General features: G+C 45.2%; 1 protein-coding gene across 2 annotated transcripts in view; it reads left to right on the forward strand.

The window, feature by feature from the left end:
* Positions 1 to 23,482, forward strand: part of PIK3R6 (phosphoinositide-3-kinase regulatory subunit 6) — a 409,768-nt gene that overhangs the window by 145,901 nt on the left and 240,385 nt on the right. For both annotated transcript variants that reach the window (XM_069654586.1, XM_069654587.1), the window contains exon 2: positions 20,886 to 20,994. The gene's annotated coding sequence lies outside the window, so the exon portion shown is untranslated. The remainder of the gene's footprint in view (positions 1 to 20,885; positions 20,995 to 23,482) is intronic.

Consider the following 23,482-nt stretch of genomic DNA (forward strand, 5'->3'; position numbering starts at 1 on the left):
ATACAACCATATGTGTACACCTTCACTCCTGGTGAGTCATTCTCTTACTCTTTTAAATGCCTACAAAGATGCTTTCCTTCCTCTAAATACTGCTCATGACTGCTAAATCCATTATAGTGACCTTCTGTCCACTGTCTGCTCTCACCCCCTCAAACATTCTATGACCATCCAGGCCATACTTTGCCTCCATACAAACCCATCCCTGTCCTACTCGCTCAGCTGATGTCCTTGCCTCATACTTATACTACAAGCTCACCAATTACGTGACACTTTGTCTACCCTCTTACCTCTCTCTCTCCCTCCATCTCTGTTCTTGATCCGTCTCCTCCCTCTCTCGCCTCAGTATCTGACTTCACTCTCACCTGCCCCACTGAGCACCTACCCATTTTCAATCAACCAACCCACCCTGAGCCACCACACTTTCACACCGCAAATAATAAAAGACCTTACAACTATCACCTCCTCTTTCCTTCCCCCTTCAACTTCTCCCTCTCCACAGGCATATTCTACCACCCCTCCCACCCCCGATACACGCTAGGCGCTGTCTTCTCCATAATGTAGAGTATCACTGAGTATAACACTCCCGCTTTGTACTTGCATGTCTCAATCCTGCCCCATCACTCCTATTGTCTTTAACCACATTGTTGGTTACCCCAAGGACCATTCAGACATTGACCCCCTGCAGCCAGGTTTCAAAACTGCTCACCCACGTCTCTGACTTTCTAGCCACTGCTAAAGATTTTTGACAGCACCTTTAACCTCATGCTGTTTACAGGAGTGAGGTGTGTGGTCCAACACTAAAAGAATATGAAACATCTCCTGCAGAGTTTCTGTACCTCAGACTCTGCAAAGGACTACTTTGTTTATGTAGGAGCTGCCAAAACCATGGGATCAGAGCAGAACTAGGGAGATGCCCCCTGTTGCTCAACATCCAAAAGCACATTTTGGAATGTTGTTGCCGTATGAAGAGCAGTAACCCAACGTCCTACACTGCCAGGCATTACAAGACTAAACATCAAAATCCTCAAAATAACCCCTTGATCAACATATTCTAGAAGTGTGACTGGTTGCAGCAGTGCCCCATAGTTTGACAGCATGGGAAGGCAACGGAATGAGGAGCAATTGGCCAAGGACTTGGACAGGCCCTCAAGAAGCCACACACAACGTGTTGGAGTGCAGAACCAGAACAGCACAAGCTATAATGCTACAGATCACTGGGGCAGATTACCTAATTTCTGTAAAAAACAAAACAAAGGCACAGGCAAACACTCGATAAATACAGACTGAATGACCACAATCTGGAAATGGAGACTCGCTGACAGAGCTCAAACAAGAAGCGCAGGGAGGAGAGGATCTTTCAGCAATGTGAATTAGAAGTAGAAAACGAGAGACATGTCCACCTGCACTGCCATTCATAAAAGGGCATTCGAGAAACGTATTTCGCCCACATTGTGTGAAAATAGGGAAGTCTTTACAAGTAAAACTGGATAAGAACAGTTCTCTTCAACCTAGGACACATGGCAGAATTAGAATAGAGAACAGCAACATGTGTGCATGTATTGCCAGCAAGGAAGGCAAAGTGCACAAAGCATTGTAACGACTTTAGAAAAATGTTGAAAACCAAAATGATCACTACTGAAGGGAATGTAACATGTGTACATCCCACGTATTTATTTTGGCAATATATGAACTAACTTGCCATGCCAAGAAAGTGTCTTCTATTGTACTATTTTATTGTTTTACTCACCACTCCCCATATTCATCCTGCTTTATCTTTGTGCGGCTCTTCACATTGTCGACCACCCCCCTAACCCCTTCTGAAGCTGTCCTTCCTTGATTTCAATAACACTGCACCCACTTGGGATACCTCCAATCTCGACTGTTCCTTCTCCAGGGCATGCAATCCTAAACACTGACTTCCTTACAGCTGTACCAGAAGGAGCGCCCAAAGGTTCTGTCCTGAGGCTACTCCTCTTCACTCTCTGCACCTCCTCCCAGGGAACCCTCATCTCATCCTTTGGCTTCCATTATACGCAATGGCCCTCATTAGGACCTTGGCGGAGGACCATTGCGCTATTAGCACCATGGTCCATGGCGCTAAGCTGCCAACTCCGCCATGGTGGTTGGCGGACTTACCGCCCCATTCCGACCTTGGCGGGGCGGTAAGTCCCCAATCCCCATTTACCCTTCCCCATTCCCATTTTTGCCCCATAGGGCATAATGGGAGTGGGGAAGGCGTTAATTACGGCACCGTAAATTACGGTGGCGTAATTAACAACAAGGTCCCTTAGCGCCATGGATTTTAACGCCTGCTAAAAGCAGGTGTTAGATCCGCCATGGCGCTAAGGGAACTCGTACTCAGGCGGTAAGGGTCGGCAATGTTTACGCCGGCGTAAACCCCTTACCGCCTGGGTCCTAATGAGGCCCAATGTATTGATGGTAATCCAATGTTATCTTCTTTCACGCCTGCAGCCGCCGTTTCTGAATGCATACATGCTCCCTCAGAGCCATCCGTCACTGGATGACGTTATGCTGCTTGATGCTAAACTCATCCAAGACAGACATCTTTCTCCTCTAATGCCAACTCCGCTGTCACGTCTCTGCTCTCCTGGCCTCATCACTCACTCATTCAAGCGTCTATTTTGACAGTGACCTATAACAGCACCATTTCATCATGACAGCTGCCACTGCTGTCATGATTAACCTCCTCAATGTAAGGAAACTCCTCCCACACGTGACTTTCCACTCAGCAACAGCCCTAATCTCCAACCTTGTCCACAGTAAACATGGCTGCTGTTCAAGACTACTACTCGGTCTTCCCCTCTATCCATGCTCTTCCCTAAACAAGGTTCTCAACTTTGCTACACATACCCCTCTACACGTACCCTTTGCTACACATACTCCTAGCTGCATTCCTCCCCCAGCTCTGCACACTGTCACAAGGCTGGATGACTCTCCAGGCACAATCCATCTCCTTTTAAATTCCTATTCCTCATCAACAACTCGGCCCATTGTCTTGCCCTCTCCCCTGAAGCTGACTGCATTTCTCTCTACATTCCGAAATCTCAAACTCTACCAGCCCTGGGCCTCTCCACATGTCCACTCCTGCTCTGTACTCACACTCTCCACTGGAATCCCCCACACTTAAAACTGTAGCCAACCCACCATTATTTCTGTTTGAGACATGACTTTAGATCCCGTTATTGAGCATGGAAGGGCACTTCTCCTCCACTCACTAGATGAGCAAAGCCAATCGTCCAAATTCATGGTGAGGGTCTAGAGGGAGCAGAATGCATGGATCATGGGCATTTCACCATGCAGCATCCCTTCACACAGTGCCTCCCTTTCCGTGGCACTGCCATTAAGCACTCTCCTCTCATGCTGCACCCGTTCAAGCATGCCAGGGGCCTTCTGACTCAGCGCCCCCTTCTCTGTTCTCTTTGTCCCATTCTGCAACCTGTAGCATCCTTTTCTGCGGCATTCCCTACCCGGGAATTGCCCCTCCTGCCTTCAAGGCCCGCCCCTGGGTACGATTATGTTTCTATGTTTCACGTAAGGTACTCTGTCCCCTTCCTTGCTCGGCTTTATTTTGGGTCATTTCTTTGATTCTTCATTACACGCGGGACACTCATCTGATTCCCAATCGTTTTCGTTGGCCAATGTGTGGTCTTTGTTCATGTTTATGGGATGGAAGGATCACCAGCATAGGTATATATCTTATGCTAATCATTCCTCTCCCACCCTCCTTCTCAGGGAAGCAATACCCACGAGAATTCTCAATGCAGAATGACCTCTGCGATAACTTGAATCACCACTAGGTGCTTATGTTCTTTAAGATCCAAAATTGTCTATTTTTTCATGACTGTTTTTGGCATGGAGAACTCGATCTGGGTACGAAGGTGCCACTCACTGACAGTGATGTCCAACTGCACTGAGAGGATGCTATAGAAACAATGACTATCCACATGAGCGGCTTCGTGTGATGTCCAAATGCACTGAGAAGATGATCGAGAAGCAATTATCCCCCACATGAGGGGCTTCTTGTGATATCCAAATGCCCTGAGAGGATGATATAGAAGCAATTACCACCCACGTGTGGGACTTCGTGTGATATCCAAATGCACTGAGAGGATGATGTAGAAGCAATTACCACCCACGTGTGGGGCTTCGTGTGATATCCAAATGCACTGAGAGGATGATGTAGAAGCAATTACCACCCATGGGAGGGGCTTCTTGTGATGTCCAAATGCACTGAGAGGATGATATAGAAGCAATTGCCACCCACGTGTGGGGCTTTGTGTGATATCCAAATGCACTGAGAGGATGATGTAGAAGCAATTACCGCCCACGTGAGCGGCTTTGTGTTATCTCCAAGTGCACTGAGAGGATGATATAGAACCAATTACCACCCACGAGACACGCTTTGTGTGATGTCCAAATGCACTGAGAAGATGATCGAGAAGCAATTAAACCAACATGAGGGGCTTCTTGTGATGTCCAAATGCCCTGAGAGGATGATATACAACCAATTACCACCCACGTGTGGGGCTTCGTGTGATATCCAAATGCACTGAGAGGATGATGTAGAAGCAATTACCACCCACGTGAGGGGCTTCTTGTGATGTCCAAATGCCCTGAGAGGATGATATACAACCAATTACCACCCACGTGTGGGGCTTCGTGTGATATCCAAATGCACTGAGAGGATGATGTAGAAGCAATTACCACCCACGTGAGGGGCTTCTTGTGATGCCCAACTGCACTGAGAGGATGATATAGAAGCAATTACCAAACACATGAGTGGCTTTTTGTGATGTTGAAATGCACTCAGAGGGTGATATAGAAGCAATAACCATCCAAATGAGGGGCTTGTTGTGATGTCTAAATGCACTGAGAGGATGATATAGAATCAACTACCACCCATGTGAGGGGCTTGTTGTGCTGGATGATGCTTAATGCATTTCATGCATGCTGTCACCTAGCAGTATGTGATGAATGTATTCTTTTTACTATTATTATTGTTAGTTTATTTCTTCAGAAATCATAACACAGGCAGATCGAAGCGTCAGGGAACTGTGCGTTGCTTACACAACGCTAGCATTCTGTAACTAACCAAAGATTCAGAGAGTCCATCCATCAGTAAATAATATCTAATTCCCCCAAAAAGTGCACACGTCCCTAAGTATCGTGGCAAAAAAAATCAGAGAGCAAGCCAAGATGTTAACTGTTTACTCTCTCACGAATCTTGAGATATCAGGATTCGTTTTAAGGTAGCAAATAAAGAGTCACAAGAAAAGGCAGCTGCCCCAGAGAAGTCATATGAGTGGTCCGAGCCTGATATCCAACCTTGGGCAATCCAACGATGATGATACATACATACATTTCCGGCCCTGGCGGAAGTATGTTGGTGATAGTCACACTGGAAATGAGTGGGTGAGAAAAGTAGTGCCATGCCCCTGATGAGCCTCCATGTACATAAAGTCCAGCAGCCGGAGAAGAATGAAGGAGCAGCAGACGAATCAGACCAACAAGTAATCACAGGCTGTGCCGACACAGCAACGGTTGATCCCTGTTCGGAATTCCAAGGGCTTGTCTTCCAAACAGAAATATCTCCATGGAGATTTCCCAGATTTTGACATTGCAGCAAGCCGGCTCCCAGAGATTTCCTGAGCTGCTTGGGATGCACATTTTCATTTTATCTCTATGACCGTGTGGGGTCCTCCATGCCACGCCAGCAAGGCACTATTTTTGTAGAATTGGGGGGTAATGGAGTATGCAGAGATAATGGGTTTGACAGAGATACTTTAGGACTGTTGCAGTGATGAAGATGTCATGGATTCTTTTGCCCAGCCGGTTATTGGTTTACCACAGAGGTCTGCAACATGTGACTCTCCAGATGTCTTGAGGTATGACTATCCCTCCAATGAGCCCTCACCATTGCCCACGATGGCTAGCACTGATGGAAGTTCTAGCCCAAAACATCTGGATAACCAAACATTGCAGAACTCTGTTTTACAAGATAATTCAGTGTCCTGATGCACTGCAGTGTCCTTGGCCATTGTTTCATCTCCCTCTATTCCTTTATAGTAAGTGCCACTAGACGGATGGACTGAAACCCTACAGATCACTGTGCCCCACCATTGCACTGGTGCATGAATCATCGGAATACTAACGCACTAGGACCCACTGGATCATTGTGTCCAGCCCTCCCACCATCCACCATTGTACAGCAAACATAATGATGGCTCCAGACCATCAAGGCAGACAAGAAGTCCAGCCACTCCAAAATGATATTAGCCATAGCAGTAATGTTTAGGTGCCACAGAATGTCGACATGTTGTATTGCATGTGCCTCACCCTATTTAGATGTCCATCAGCCATGCAGCAAGAATGGTGTTAATCTCCTTCTGTTCTATAGTGCTAAAGTTTAGTCCACAACGATCAACCTGTTCAGCCCCAGGATGTAGTGCAGGACTAGTAGTTATGCCTTTGTTCTCGTTACTCAATACATATTATTTTTAAATATGTATATTTTTGAGATTCAACTATCTGATGAAGAAGGAATTTTGAGTAGTTCACTGTTCTGATGATTGTGGTGTGTGACCCTCCAAAGTGTGTTGCCCCTTTAAGGGAATGTGTGCCTCCCCTGTGCACTGCCCTTTTAACATGGTCCCAAGCTAATAAAAGGAGCCCCTACAGGCACGTGCAACAGAACGGCTGCAGACTCCCAAAGAGCAACGACTGCGTCCGTGTCACATTCATGTAGGCCTGCAGGCCCACACCATGTGATCACAGGCCTGCAGGCTATGCTGACGTAGGACCCTCTTGCCAGGACGGTGGCAGAGGTCCACATGGTCACGGGCATGGTTTGCCCTTCCACCACTCAAGATGGTGCTGATGCCCCATAGCACTCTGGGGCCTGCTGGATGTCCATAGCAGGCCGCAAACCCCGGAGGCACTGGACCTCAATGGTGCTTATGCCCGTAGCACCATGGGGACCTTCTTGATGCCCCTAGCAGGTCTCCCCACAACATAGGCGATGAAGAGGAGGAACCCCGTGAGGCTCCTTGTCCCCGCTGTCCCTCAGACTTTTTGTCTTTATCCGTGCAGTGGAAAGGAGGAGGTGCGGAATGCATTGCCGGGAGACCGGAGCCCTGCTGGCGGATCCTCCCTGGCCACGGCCCTCTTTGAAGAGGGTGCTTGTGTGGCCAGGGGAGGGTCAGCCCACTGCCCCTGTGGGCTTTGCAGCCTCTGCGGCATCCGCGGCCGTGGGGCAAAAGAAAGTGAAGTGCCTCAGCTGGGGAAAGAATCGCAGCCTCGGCCGAAGTGAAGGCCATGTGTCATGTGGGTGAGAGGGTCCGCTGGCAGCCCCTGCGGCATCTGCCGCTGTGAAGAAGTAAAGGGAGCGGGTGGCCACAGCCACGAAAGAAGAGGCAGTGAGTGCCTGCCCTGCCCTCTCAAGCGGCACAGTCAGCGGGTGTCGAGCAGACCTGCAGGAGCGATCCCGGGCCCACCGGCGACGAGGGCAAGTGAAAGAGCCCCTGTGAGATCCCAGGCCTCAGGCGGTGAACATTATGAGTGCTCGGACATTGGAGCAGCAAGATTCATGCAGTGCTCCACGTCGGAGCAGACATTTGTGAAGGGAGCCTATGGATTGAATGATCCCGGGCCCACCAGGCAGTGAAGAATTAACTGACCCACGTTGGATCGATGAAACATTAACACTGCGGCTGCCCACAGCCATGTGCTCCAGCCGTGCAGGCGGCCCCCACAGTAGTCCTGGGTTGCCTGGGGGTGAAAGGTAGAACGCTCGACATAAGAGGTGGAGTAAGAAGATGTACGTGGCTCCCTGCACGTCCCAGGCGTTCGGGTGGTACTGTGTTTGGGCTACCAACACCAGAGCGAAGAAAGCAAATGTAGAAACACCAATGGCCCCAAAAGATCACGGACCATCGGCAGTGAGTTCCTTCTATTCTTGGCATAGTGAGTTCTCCACTATGCCATCAAGAGTGTGTGGCCGCCCGCGCTCATCATGACGAAAGCAGGCCCTGTGCCATTGACTTGCATAGGAGCAGCAACCATCAAAAGGAAAACGAAATAAGAAGGACACAGGTGAATGTCCCTGCCTGTGCTCCTGGGCTGTGCCTGCAGTGGCACCTAAAGAACTCTGTACTCATGCTATGCAAGGAGTGTAGCGCTCCAAGCTGGAGTGACAGAATATCAATGCTACAGGTGTCCTCATTTCAAAGACAGCATAGCCCACGATCATAGCTGTGCTGGCAACCCTTCTCGCAGGGTTCCTGGGCCAAGAGGAGGTGAACTTTCAAGTGGCAAACAGAGTGACTGGAGCTGTCAACACTCCATGTCGAGGAGGTGTAGTTAAATAAAGTAGAAAATGCCCTGTTAAGTTACTGTAACCTGCAAAATGATAAAAGAGAAAAAGCCTGTGATGGGAGATTGACAACTGGAATGAGTGCTTACTAAGACAGTCGCCTAGCCCTGCCTGGGGAAGCTGAATAAAAGAACTTGATGCAAACATACACCCTTGGAATTAGGAAGGAGCCATGGCATGCTGGGAGGCTGACTGTTGCGAAGTAGATAGCAGCAAATGATAGAGAACACAGGCAAGAACGTGGGGCCTGACGAAGCAGGAGCAATTTTGCTATGCCCCTGTACTTGGGTGTTCAGAATGTTATATTTTGAATATAAAGACACAGCTGACACTAGCCAGCGCGTACCTATATGACATACAGTACCATACAAGCACTAAGGGTGTCATTACGACCCTGGTGTTAGGGTTTTAACGGCACCGTAAAAGGTGTTGGCGCCGTTAAACCCTTAACGCCTGATTACGAGGTCCCTTTGTGGGACCCGACCTTAACGGCTGGTTTTACCAGCCATTAAAGTAGGGTGCCGCAAAGGGACCTCGGTGCTAATTACGGTACCGCATTTTGCGGTACCGTACTTAGCGCCTTCCCCAGTCCCATTGAGCCCTATGGGGCGAAAATGGGGAAGGGCCATGGTGAAATGGGGAAATACTGCCCGCCAACCTTGGAATGGACTTGTTACAACACCGGCACCAACCATGGTGCTAATAGCGCCATGGTTTAGCGCCGGGGTTGTACTGAGGGCCTAAGTCTGGCTTGTACCAGCGGCGCTGCAGGTATCAGCGTGAACTGCCGTCCGTTGAGATCCAGCAGTGCTCCAGAGTCCCTCCGAGCAGCAAATCGAGTGAATGAAACAAGAACAGTCCCCTGAAGAGAAAAGGAAGAACTGGACTAGCACATATCCAGGGCAGAAACATATGAGGGTTGCAACCCAACATTGGGGATGTGTGACAGTGGCCTGCCATTTAATGCAAAATAAATGTAGATATTTGAGCTTCATTTGGGTTTCAGACATCGCAAGACATCACCTTTCTGAACTCAAGCCAATGACTTGAGCGAACATTTTCTGAGCAGCATTAAAGGAGTCAGCCAGGCAAACACGCTTATCAATGGTGTTTTAGATCGTGGTCTTTGTGAGTCCTTGAGAGCTTATAGAAATGTCCCACATGACACTTCCAACAGATGCCCTGCTGACATCATGTGTACAGGAACCATCAGAGCACACTGTGAAGCTCACCTGAAACTGGACTCTGAGATGGAAAATCGTGAACAACCTCAGAAGCAGAAGTTGAAAACATATGCAAAACATCAAAGAATAGTGGAGTCCACAGAACTAGGCCCCGGAGATAGTGTATTAGTCCGGCAGTCAATGACACACAAAACTCACACTCCTTTAGAGGCTCATTCCTTGACTGTGCAACACAAGGCTCTATGGTCACTGATGAAAGGCAGAATACAAGAAACTCACTTTGTTTCAAGAAGTTTAAGAGCCATGATACTTTACCAATTAAAGATGAGAATGATTGTATCGCTGAACCATCTGTCTCTGCCACGGATGCAGTGCATGGTGAAAATTGTACCTCGAAGGTGCATTCTGCATCAAATCTCCATATGGCTGTCTCATCGAAGCGTGAAGAAACCTGAACAACGAATTGAGCCATTTGACTAGATGTTATTATTTAAACATTATGTTCTGGATCCATGTAGTATCATATTGTTCCTATTGGAGGGTTTGGGATGAATGGGGGTTCTACCATGGGGGGGTGGGTTCATTTCCTTTGTGCGGATACAGGACTTGTGTTCAGTAATCTATTTTCTCACAGGTCTTTGTGTGATCCCTACATACCTTAACCCACAATGACTGGTGAAAAGGTAGATAACACTACTTGAGTTATAATTTGCAGATGGCCTCTGCTCCCACAGGGTCTTCCCAACTATGGCAATGTTTTGGATCCTCTTGGTTTGATCACACACATAACATGCACCGCAGAGAGAGTGTCCCTTAACAAGTGCAAGCGACCACAAAGCTGTTTGTTCTCGATGTTTAGTGTCACTCCGATAAAATGTGTTTAACAATGTGTCTCGCAGGTTACCCCTATGCTTAATTGCAAACCTTGGTGCATTCATTTGTCTGGATCTGACTTTGAGGACTAGCCACATTTTATTTATCTCCTTCTTGATTTTGTAGCACAGAGGATAAAACCCTTAGGACACCTGTGTTTTGTTCACCGAATCCTATTCTTTTGGATGTTGTTGTAATGTCACATGCCTTGGAATATTCTTCACCTGCGTGGACACCTGTCTGAGCAACATTTTGGGGTAACCTTGCGAGCAGAATTTAGCTGTTAAAATCTTAAATTGTTTATCCTACTCTTCTTGGATGGGGCAATTCCTCCGAAACCACAAGTACTGTCCAAACGGAAGGTTTTCTCCTAAATGTCTACGGTGGTAACTTGTATAGTGCAATAGTGAGTTTTGATCTTTGGGTTTATGAAAGACTCTGGTGTGTAGTTTTCCATTTTGTGCCTGCATCAAAAATTGGATAGCAGTTCTGCTTACATTCATAATACATTTTAGGTACCTGTTCTGCATGTTCAACCAAGTATGAAATGCATCCAAGGAGACTTCATTACATTGGAAGATGACAAAAATGTCATCAATATAGCGTACCCAAAGGCAGATAGCTTCTTTAAAATGGGTATTAAAATCTAGGTGTGCTTTCTCGAAGTCGGCCAGATACAAATTGGCCATGCTACGGGCAAAGGTCACACCCATAGCTGTCCTGGATATTTGTTCATAGAACTGTTCTTCAAATAGAAAGTAATTTCTGGTGAGGGATAACTACACGATATGGAGCATGAACTGCTTGGAGATACCCTGATTGATATTGTGTTCATTCAAACATTTTTTGGATCACTAAGAGTGTCTCCATCTGTGGAATTCTAGTATACCAATTTGACTAACAATTGTGTTATTCCATCAAAAAATCTATCCTTCAAAAGATAAAGCATGGGAGTAGTTGTGAAAGAGGTTCGAAAATGGAGCCTATGCCAGAGACAATAGGGTGCCCCGGTGGTAGGTCTAGGCCCTTAAGTATCTTTGGTAGCGCATACAATGCCAGTACTCTAGGGTGTGACGGTGTCAATTGAGTCTTTTTGATGAACACTTTCTTAACATCGAGGTTCAATACCATGAGTATTTATAGAAACGGAACATATCAAATGGAGTACTATTCAATAGCTTCCCCTTTTTTTACCTGAAACATTTGTAATTGATGACCATTTTTATTTTTGTCAAAATCTCCTCTATTTAAACAACAGACTTTATGAGAGCAACGTATGTCGATATTGAAAACAATAGGAGGCTTGCCTAGCATTTCGGTGCTGGACTGCTCAAGTGGGCGGGACAGAGACGGAGACGGATATTCCTCCTTTGTGAAAGGTACAGTGAGCTAAAACATGTGGTTGTGGGCTCTGAGTGGGTACATTCACACAGAACAGGTTATCACGCCATGTTCCTTCTTGCAGAGGGGCGCCCTGACCTCTTTTTTAATCTGCAAGATGTTATTTACTACTACTGAATCTATACGTCACTTTAGCTATGCCTGATAATGAGGAAAACCTAGTGTCTGCTTTGCGAAAAAGTTGGATTCCACCACATTTCATGCTTTTCTTATTATATGAATCTTCTAGTGCATAACCTTCTGAAGTAGAATAGCAACATTGTTACCTTTGTGGGAGCAGAAAATAATATACGGGGCCCTTTTACCATTCTGTGAAGGCACTGACGTCACTAGCAAACATTCAGGCAAAGCACAGCATGCCATGTCATCAATTCATGCAAGATCTGCTCACAAGATGGAAGTCCACTTTTTACATGTTTGAAAGAATGTTAGAGCAAAAGAAGGCATGCAATGAATACACCTTGCAGCATGAATGGGCAGATGGTGTTCTGCTTAATTCATCAAAGCAGTTAATGTTAGAGCACCTGTCTCGAAGAAGGCACTCACAAAATGTGCTGTATTACCACATATAAATCTGTTAAAACAACAATTTGAGACATGGCATAGTGCCTTTCAAAGCAAAGGGGGTGTTTCAGGCATACCCTTTGCTGACCAAATGCTTCTGCCGCTTCAGGACCCCAAACCATTTCACAAACGGATGGACACAGAACACTGTAAGCAGCAACCCTGCCTGACACTTGGTTTAAAATGACTCTGCTTCTAAAGAGTCTGTAAGGTTTATCTTAGAAAAACATGATTGTTTCTGCAAAGATGAAAGTTTGACTGAGGATTGTGCTGAGTCAACAAGTAGGAGTACCAGCCCAGACACAAGACGCATGTTGAAATTACTCACAGTCATCACCAGATGCAAAAAAGGTACCTGTCTAGAAAACCTTATGGGAAAAGCTATGAATATCCTCACATTACAACACTATGGCTGTGTCATGTGAGCCCTCACTGCAGTACATTTTGACAGCTATCTCAGAGAAGATGCCACACCATTTGACACTGATTCATTCAAGTACTGGAGTGAAAAGAAGCAGATTTGGCCCAGTCTTTCTAGGCTGACTTCTAGGATGGTTATCTGATGCCAACCAATGTTTCCTGCATGCAGATTTGTAGATCAGCTGGAATATTGTGCCTGAAATAGGTGCTCCACTCAGTGACAAAAATATTCAGCATCTCTCTTTCATGTAAAGCAATCTGAAGTGTTTCCCCCCAAAATTGTTGCCCAAGGATATGGGTGACATGACACGGCTTCTGAGACAGGGAATGTGGGTCTATTTATGTGCACATTGCCTGTATTTGAGGAAAAGGATGATCATTATTAGCAATTTCCATGGCAAGGGAATCAAGAAAGCATGTTTGAGACCGAGAAAGATTGACAGAGGTAAACCAGACACACCACGACTTATGAAAGCATATCATTGTTACAAATATGTAGGTTTGGGCCTGTGGTAACATCACCTTTCCTTAAATTTATTATAGGTCAGCTTTTCTAGAGCCAGGGCAAGCTTTGAGATAGAGGCTTTTCTGCAAGTGAGAGCCAGAGCAATTCTTCAGAGAGCTGCATTTTTTGAGAATCAGAGCTATACCACACACGTGTAATTCCATGCAAGCCAGCCAATGGAATGTGGGTCCAATGAGAAAAACGACAGAGACACTCATGTATCACACTTCAGATGGTCGATTGTACTTCATGATAAACATGAATAAGTTTACCTCACCTCGAACCATTATTGTTCAACATGGAGACTGTATCACCCAAGGATTCACAAGCTTGTAGTGACTGGGAAGTTCAGCTGGGGCCATAAGATTCCTTAGATACTCTGTTGAATGCATTATGATCCTTCAGCATTTCTCAAGGTTCGTCTTCCAAAAAAGAATAACCATAAACAATTTTTCAAGCTGCATCTTTCACACCAGAGACGATCCGTTACAATTTTCAAGCCCTGCATAAGAGATTACCATTAACCATTTTCAAGTTGCTTCTTCCACACAAGGGATGACCCTTAACAATTGTCTAAGGTGCATCTTTAAAGCAAGCTCTGACTCTGACAACTTTTCAAGGCACGGCTTTTGTACAAGAGATGACCTTTAACAATTGTTCAAGCCATGTCTTTTGTCCAGGTGTTGACCGATAATAATTTGTCAAGTCACATCTTTCATATAAGCGATGGCCCTTAACAATTTTTTAAGTTACAATTTTTAGATAAGGGATGACCCTTAACAAATTGTAAAGGTACGTCTTTAGTACAAGAGATGATTCTTAGCAGTTTTCCAAGTCAGTCTTTCGTACAAGGGATGACCCATAACAAGGCATAACTCTGCTACAAGCGATGAGCCCAGCTGGAACCTAATATGTCTTTGAAGCCCTTCATAAATACCCCAGCCAGAGCATGGCACATGGTTTGCCCTATTTTCTGATCTGCAGAAAGTAATACATTCATGTTTCTCACTCAAGGTAGTCACAGGGGTTATATGCCCCTCAGAAAAGAGTAATCCAGAAATGATTACCATTAAACTGGTTAATGGTAATATTAACAACCAATATTATAGTGCTTAGAGGGCAGAGGAATCCATAATAAGCACGGTATTACCTGTGATTTTTTAATATTTTCTTTTCATTTTGTAATTTTTATGGTGTTTTTTAAAAATGTTATATGCTGTGTTTTTTTGTAGTGGAAGGATCAGAAATGGACAATGTAAACTTGGACAACAAACAAAAGGAATTACTGAGCATGGCTCAGATGGGTCTGCCATGTGGCTTTACTGAACTACTTCACTGAACATCCATCTCTTTCATGGTTGACCCCAAAACTACATCATGGCAAATCTTGCAGACCTTGGAATAAAAATCTCAGAAAAGCCAATGGTCCCTCTGTCCTTCAGGTTGGGTGTTTCCATGCTGGCTGGGACGGGCCTCTTCTTGTGTGGGTGGGAGTGGTAGGTGTGGCTGCTGCTGAAGTACCTGCAGAGACAATGGCATTAAGTCTCATACACATTTCACACTGCATGTATTAGCATGCCTTAGCTTGCTAGTGATGGTGGAATGGAGACCTTATCCCTTGCCTACAACCATGGCAGCATTTTTGTTTGGTGGCTTCTTTGTGGCAGTGGTGAAAAACTGCTAGGTCCCTCAACCTCATTTTGAACCCACCTCGCCTGATGTTTCATGGTCTCCAAATCCTACCTGCTGTAGCACAAGTTTGATCGATGGAGGCTTATGCAGTGTCTGCTGCTGTTGTTTGTTACTAGGGGTCTGCTGGCCCAGGGCAGTGGAGGAAAGCAACACCCCCTCTGAAGTTTAAACTTCCTCATCACCCCTTTTCCTGCTGCTCTCCCAGTCCCTTTTGATAAAAAATCTACAAAACCACACATTAAACAGACACAGCCAGCTCCTTCTCTCTCTGTCTGTTCTGTAACTTTTGCTTTAAATGGGTGCCGCCGCACCGCAGCTTAGATTTATGTCATTATAAAGTCTAACACTGAGTACACACAGCACTACACTGTAGTGATTTAAATAACAAATACTTGACTTACAGGTCAAGCGAACCAATATAACAGTACAATATAGTACAATTATTTTTACTCAAATGGGAGCTGTAAATGGTAACAGTCTGTTATAACAGACAGAGCTATAAGCACTTTCGATGTTTTTGTCCATATGGATTAGTATAACTATACAGGTCCAAGATGGCTGCTAGCATTTCAGCTGGGTAGAGGATTACCTCCAAAATAACATGACTTTGATCACATGAGTTCCCAAAAAGAGTACAAATAGAAGAAGGCTTGCTCTAAACAAATTGATTCACTTCACCTGAGGAAGTCCCTGCATAGTGGCGCATACAGATGAGTGTTTGACGTGGAAATGCCTTTTCTTTTTAAGTCCCTGCTGGTCAATATATTAATGATGAGGTTTTTAATATAATAAAGCTATTTGCACTGAAATAGTTGGATTGAGTGCTTTGTAAGTTTGGGTTTGCTAAGAAAGCAGTTTTTTGATCAAGTCTACAGTGGCAATAAGCAAAACATTTTACATCATAACAATAAAAGCAATTGTTTCTCTAGACACCTACGACACTGAGATAGACAACTGGCCCCGTAAGGTGTGGATCAGCAGAAAATGTCTGACCTAAGAGAGTAGCGGTAGCAGGGGGCATGGAGAATATCATTTCATTATGGACATGGTATGGCCTGATGTATGTGTTTGCACAAATCGGTATCTGTGTGTGCATGCATAGATTAGTATGTCTGCAACTGTCAATGAATGAATGGGCGATTAATGAACAGGTGCTTGTGAGTGTATGGCTGTTTAAGTTTAAATGGGCAGGAAAACGAACCAAAGTGTTAAGCTCAGCATCGTTACCTATTTTTACATAAATTCCAGTATGTGTGTGGTCGTTGTGGGTGCATGTGTGTGTGTTTTCTTGCATGGGTGTCTATATATGAGAGTGGGTGTGTCCGTGTATGTGTGGGTCCCTTCTGCAAGAGACCACAAGCATCCCCAGACAAGTGTCGGCCTCATTGGGCGTCATCAGTGATGACTAGCTTTGGTCTCTAGGCCCAACAGGTTCGGGACCCACATACCCGTTCTACTCAGCGTGATTTATGCAATACAAAAGAGGTGATGTGTTATTGATATATTTTTAGGTCCAGTTCATGTACTCTGGATGACAACCCTTATATAACACCCCTCTCTTAGAATCCCCCTGACCCCAAGAAGTAGGTCTGTTTTGCAAATTTAAAAGGTTTATTTGAGAAATATAACAATATGTATCTATCACACTTTTATAATAAATTAATATTGGATATCACACTTAAAATATGACAGTGATCAACAATGGATAACGTTCTACTGGTAAACTGATTTGGGTTACTTAGAAGTAGTACAGAGGATGAGGTAGCTGAAAATGCTTGATGGTTTCAAGGAAATGCAAGTTGGAATAAATGCAGTACAGAAAATAAACTGATATGGTTTCACAAGAGATAATATGTTCACTTTTCCCCTGGTGGCAATTCACCCCCCGCCCTATATGCAATGCAAGGAGATGGAAGTAACACACAGAGTCTTCAGGAATACAATGAAATACAATGCAGAATTCAGTTCCCCCCCCAGCAAGCTTAGACAACAGGTATGCTTTTTAAAACACGGGCAAGAGTGCTTTGTAATGTGGTGGCAAGGAAGTAAAAAATGCTAAAATTGCTTTTAATTCCCTGTAGGAGGTTCAGGGTGAGTGGTAGACACTTTAAATCAGTTCAGGTCAGCCCTAACAATGGTTCAGGGATGGTTATTAGGTTGCAAATGAATTTTAGCAGTTCAGGCAAAAGCGGCTATCTTTTTACAGATGACGAAATCAGGCCAAATCGCAAATTGCGGTACATTTTGCGAGCGCGTAAATCGCGATTGCGGTAAAAGTATAAGGAGTAGGATTCTAGGCTTGTTGGAAAGCTTAGATTCTAAGCTTTCAGAGGTAAATTAAATCTCGTTCATGGGACAAACGGATCCAGAGATACAGACGATTTAATAAAGGTAGATTTTCGGATTTAAAGTAAAACTCAAAATGACAGGGGACAGTTTGCAGCTTTAGAATGACAGATGACAGTTTGAAGCTTTAGAATGACAGATGAAAGCTCGCAGCTTTAGAATGACAGATGACAGGATTTCTAGGAGGCAGTTCTACTTAGGTTAAAATAGTTTGGATTAGATTATTTTAACTAAGAGATTGGTTTTGCACAGTGAGTACTCACACTATATTTTTTAAATGAATGGGCCTCGTCACGGATCTGGTCAACACATCCAGCGGCGGTTCTCTCTGCTCGGCGGGTCAATCAGGCACCGGTTCTGCTCACAGCGATCCGGATCTCTGGTTCTGCTCGCAGCGGACTGGGTCTGGTCTGAGGTTCCGGCAAAAGTTCTTGGCAAAGAATTCAAACAGCTCGCCTGGCTGTTGAATAGTTTGAGGCCTGCTGACAAATACTTTTGCTTGCAGTGGGCCTTCTTGGTTCAAAGTTCTGTAGTCTCTGTTTAGCTTGGAAGTCTAAGTGTTGGATCTCTGGATGTGAAGTCGTCGGTCAGCATGCTCCGCAGCAAATGGAATTGAATCTCTCTACCTGTCCCAGCAGTCTCTTTTTATGTGTTTTGGAAGTGGGTGTGTGCGTGGCATAACTGAGCCTGCCCCTCTCTACTTGTCATTGGCCCAATTCTCCCCTCTCCCATGATTGGGGGAAGGAAATGGATTGTCATCATGATGAGGTCTGTTTATGGGTCAGAGGATCCTCCCCTGGTCAATTTGCCCACAAATCTATATTTGATTCAAATACATATTTCCCATATACACAATTTGTTGAAATGACATGTACACATTATATATTCCTTATGGTCCATGCTTGTCCGCCTCCGATCTTCCTGGGGGCTTGCATTAAAAAATGACAACATTTTGCGCTTTTTGACTGGTTTACCAATATCGGACATTTACCAAAAATTACACACATGTGTGCAAGGAGTATGGACATTAATTGATGAAGTGTCAGATTTTTAACATGCAGACATTTGGAGTAAGACCCTATTCTCTGCTAGCAACCCCCAGCAGACACCACAGGGTCCTAACACCTCTTAAAACGTGCACAGAAAAATCACAAGAATAATGATATTACTTATGTAATTCTGACAAGTCCGTACTATGAGTTATCCATCTTTTTTAAAATGATGCTCTGGCCCAGATGGGTGTGGTTTAGGTTCCAAAGCACATGGGGGAAGCTTCTGACTGCCCCCGCCTCCAGCTCGGGTGGCTCCCAGAGGCACTTCTCCCACTTCTCCCAAGAAGAAGCCACTTTACGGCCCCCCCAATATAACATTTGCCTGAGTCCAGGACAAGGCTTTTTTCAACCTCCTGCAGGTGCCCCTCCCCTAATCTAATCAGAGAGGTGTCAACTCCTTTTGGTGGGGAAGCAGGATGCAGCTAGGCCTGGGAAGAGTGGCTGAGCAGGTTTCTCCTGTCGGGGGTAGTTGTCAGGCAGAATTCAGCTAAATGTCACTTTCGTTCCCAGTTTAAATCAAACTTACAATTTTTACATATACATTAAATAATTACTTCCTTCAAGTCATTTCAGAATATAGTTTTACATTGTGTCCACCTCTTAGCAAGTCTTTCCTTGGCCTGGTTTGGGTTCCTCTGTTCAGTTTTACACAAGTCTGGTGGTTTTAAAACGCTGGCTTTCTGATAGTGGTGAGTACCGGTATTGCATCCATTTGTGGGATCTGTCTTGAATTACTGCATTTCAATAGAGTGGTCTTTTGCTTGATAGTGTAGGACCCTTGCTTAACATTGTTTTGATGGCATCCTTACAGTAGAGTGGTGATGTGGAACCCCCCACAAGAAGGTTGTATCTTTGGAGTGGTCTTGTGCCAACTGTGCAGTTCTCCTGGATTCTGGCGTGAATGTGGGCGGCGATAGCTCATCCCCACATCCACCCAGTCTATTGATTTAGTTTGTTCTGGGATAGAATAATGGGCGGCGACAGCTCATCCCCACATCTACCCAGTCTAAGGATTAAACATGGGTCAAAACCCTTGAGAGATGACTGGTTGGAATAATATGAAAAAACAACAACATTGATTATTACCTATCTATCCCTGTCCACTAGACATTTCTTTTTATAACATCCAGATGATAATTTGCTTTTCTTGTTACTGAACCACACTGGCTGTTTCTAGTTTGGTTGTCTAGTACTTAGTGTAAACATAATTTCACCACCAGCTTAAGCTAAGGGCGTGCATGTTTGTCCTTAAGGAATCATGGTAGGCTCCACCCACTCTGCACTTAAGTGGAACAAGCTAAAGCTATGGTCCTGAAAACGGAACATCTTTCGGGACACGCTGACATGGGGATGTAGTAAAGTGAGGCTCCCATTACATTTACATTATTTGGAGCGTTGTCCTGGAATCACCACCGTTTTTAAAACTTTGGGAGGTTTGGATTGAAAATTAGCATATAACCATTGTGCCTTGTTTTTTGTTATATTCTTTGGAGAGGGGAGGGCTGAGAACAGCACAGACTGCCGGGGTGATGTTTTTTCTTAAATAATTATAGTCCAAGGTCATTGTTGTGGGACTATGACCCATCCAAGTTATGTCCCAAGACAAAGCTGAGGGTCATAGGGTGGAGAAGGGTCACCATCCCAAGCAATAATGAACACGCCCACCCACTCCTGAGATTTATAAGCCTATTAGCACATCATGGTAATAGGAATATATGAGGTGATGAAGTAAAAAATGCTAGTTTAATACTGAATAAAGTAAATATACTAAGTTGTTAGTAGATGTTTTTTTTTATTTTGCAGCATGCAAATAACAAGGCTGTTTTTTCAAGTTAACAAGTTTAATTGTAAAGTTGGTAGAACTGGAACAGTTTTAGCATGAAAATGCATTAGGTGTGATCAAAACGTGAACAGTTTCACTCTGCAAAAGTGAACGCATATTTTCATGTTTTCGCTTTCACTTTGGTGTGGTAAATTGAATGTTGTTTGTCACGTTGAAGGATCAGCAAAAGCAAGATTATTTCAGAGAGAGTGTGGTGTTCAATGACAGCTTGCTGGGAAATTGCATTGTTGTTTCTTGAATGCAGAGGAATGCTTTCTGTTGCTTCCCTGCCTGCTTCGGAAGTCAGTATTTTTGCAATGTAGTCAATATTAGTAATTATTGACTGCATTGCAGGCATTCTGATTGGTTTAGAGGAGGCCAGCAGTGAACTTCATGCTCTAATAACCGTTCATCTTGGAGGTGTCCTGCTATAACACATTTTCAAGTCCTCCTCTTCCTTTTCAATCTTTAACTGTATGACACTCACAGCTACTCAATGTGCCCCCTTGGATCACACATTGACCACGTGGTTGACCATCACATTATGCCACATTTTGATGTATTTGTGATGCTTATAATATTTTTTATCTTTTTAAACTAATAATTTATTTTCCCATTCACTCCTTTTCTCCAGGGTTATGGATCTGCAACTTTCAGAGGATCTGAACTTGTTCAGTGTTGATTGTAACCTCATTGTCTACAGCTTTTCCCCTGGTCGTTCTTCTGGGTGCCTTCAGCCAACTGTAAGTTATACCAGGACATCTTTTATAAGTTAAAGTGAACCTCTGAGTATGGGCTCAGCCTCAGAACTTGTCAAGATTGATGTGTGGGAAATCCTGGAATTGACTTCAAGCATACTCTCTGCTAGTGGCATGAAGCGACACAGTGAAGATGGACATCTACACACGTCACCCAAAAGAGCAGACCAAGATCTCAGTGGTGGTAGCAGGCCACAGAGCGATAAAGTTCATGAATCAGCAATCATTGATCACATAGAGGTGCGCACTGCTCATCAACCACCAGGTCACTGGGAAATAGGGTACAGAAATTGGCAGGCTCCAGATCACAAAGAGGCTGGCTTCTGATGTCAGCAAATGTCAGTTCACAGATAAGCAAGGTTCAAGGGTCGCAAAGTATCATGTCACAGGAATTAATGGTTCAAGTGTCGGCAAGCAAACTGTTTCTGGGAGTTCCTGAATTGGAAAGTACTAGGTCACAGGTAGGTAGAGCCCTGGAATTGGCAAGACATAGGAAAGGAGTTGACAGGGTCCAGGTATTGGCAAGGACCAGACCATGAACAGGTAGGGTCCAGCTACTTGTCAGTACCAAACACCGAGTAGATAGGGTCCTGGTATTGGCAAGCACCATGCCATGAGTAGGTAGGGACAAGGTAATGGCAAGGACCAGACCACAAGTAGGTAGAGCCAAGGAATTAGCAAGCACCAGGGTATCGCTAGGTATGGTCAAGGTATTGGCAAGGACCAATCCACAAGTAGGTAGAGTCAAGGAATTAGCAAGCACTGGTGTACCGGTAGGTAGGGTCCAGGAATTGGCAAGCACCAGACCATGAGTAGGCAGAGCTCACCCCAGCCCCTTTCCTTTTCAGATCTGCCAGAGCGCCAGGGGAACACTCTGGTGGTGATAGTGTGCGATACAAATATCCTTTAACATTAACTATTAGATTCATGCTCGGATATTTCCGGACATAATAATATGACATAAATATAGCACCAAGTCCCTGCTAAGTCGCCCACAAGTCTTTCCATCAGACTCTGACCTGACCTGCAAGTACTTGTATGGTTGTGCACATCAGACAATTAACACCCATACACACTACCCCCCCATTATGTGTTGAAGGAGACTCCCTGCCGACCAAGTACTTGCAAAGGGACGGAGTGTAGTTAGGTGCCTGAAAATGAGTGGAGTGTTAGCAATTGGGACATGCCCTCATTTCGCTTTGTCTTAAACATCTGCAGTCAAGCGGTTCAAGTGCTTTTAAAGGGACGCAGTGTCAGACTATGGTTGCTCCCTTAGCGAGTCTGGCGTTTGCTTGTTTTGTTTTGTTTTAAACAATCTTTTTAATAATCTGTCTTGTCTATCAATGCAACCGATCCAGCCACATATTCCGACACTACTTTGTGCGACTGCGGGCTGGTGTCTCTGGGCCTCATTACACGGACGGCGGTAAGGGTTAATGGTCACTGTTAATTGTACCAGTGACCGTTAACCCTTACCGCCTTACTACGAGGTCCCTTTGCGGGTTGGAGACTTTAACGCCTGCTTTTTGCAGGCGTTAAAAACCAGGGGCCTCATTACAGCCCTGGCGTTGGACCATGGTGCTATTAGCACCATGGTCCATGCCGGATTCCGCCATGGTGGATGGCGGATTTACCGCCCCATTCCAAGGTTGGCGGGACGGTAAATCCCCATTCACCATGGGCCTCATTACAACCCTGGCGTTAAGGGGTTAACGGCACCGTAAAAGGCTGCGGCGCCATTAAACCCTTAACGCCAGATTCACACTTTAACGCCTGCTTTTTGTATGCGTTAAAGTCCACCCCGCTAAGGGACCTTGGTGCTAATTACGGCACCGTAATTTACGGTGCCGTAATTAGCGCCTTCCCCATTCCCATTGAGCCCTATGGGCCTAAAATGGGAAATGGAAGGGGCCATGGTGAATGGGGATTTACCGCCCCGCCAACCTTGGAATGGGGCAGTAAATCCGCCATCCACCATGGCGGAATCCGGCATGGACCATGGTGCTAATAGCACCATGGTCCAATGCCAGGGTTGTAATGAGGCCCCATGGCCCCTTCCCCATTCCCATTTTTGGCCCATAGGGCTCAATGGGAATGGGGAAGGCGCTAATTACGGCACCGTAAATTACGGTGCCGTAATTAGCACCATGGTCCCTTAGCGGGATGGACTTTAACGCCTGCAAAAAGCAGGCGCTAAAGTGTGAATCTGGCGTTAAGGGTTTAACGGCGCTGCAGCCTTTTACGGCACCGTTAACCCCTTAACGCCAGGGTTGTAATGAGGCCCCAACCCACAAAGGGACCAGGGAGCTAATTACGGTACCGCAATTTGCGGTGCCGTAATTAGCACCTTCCCCATTCCCATTATGCCCTATGGGGCAAAAATGGGAATGGGGAAGGGCAATGGGGGAAGGGGGAATTACTGCCCTACCAACCTTGGAATAGGGCGGTAATTCCCCTTTCCTCCAAGGCGGTT

The sequence above is a fragment of the Ambystoma mexicanum genome, chromosome 3q (assembly GCF_040938575.1).
Source record: "Ambystoma mexicanum isolate Mex_15411 chromosome 3q, UKY_AmexF1_1, whole genome shotgun sequence".
Lineage (NCBI taxonomy): Eukaryota > Metazoa > Chordata > Amphibia > Caudata > Ambystomatidae > Ambystoma > Ambystoma mexicanum.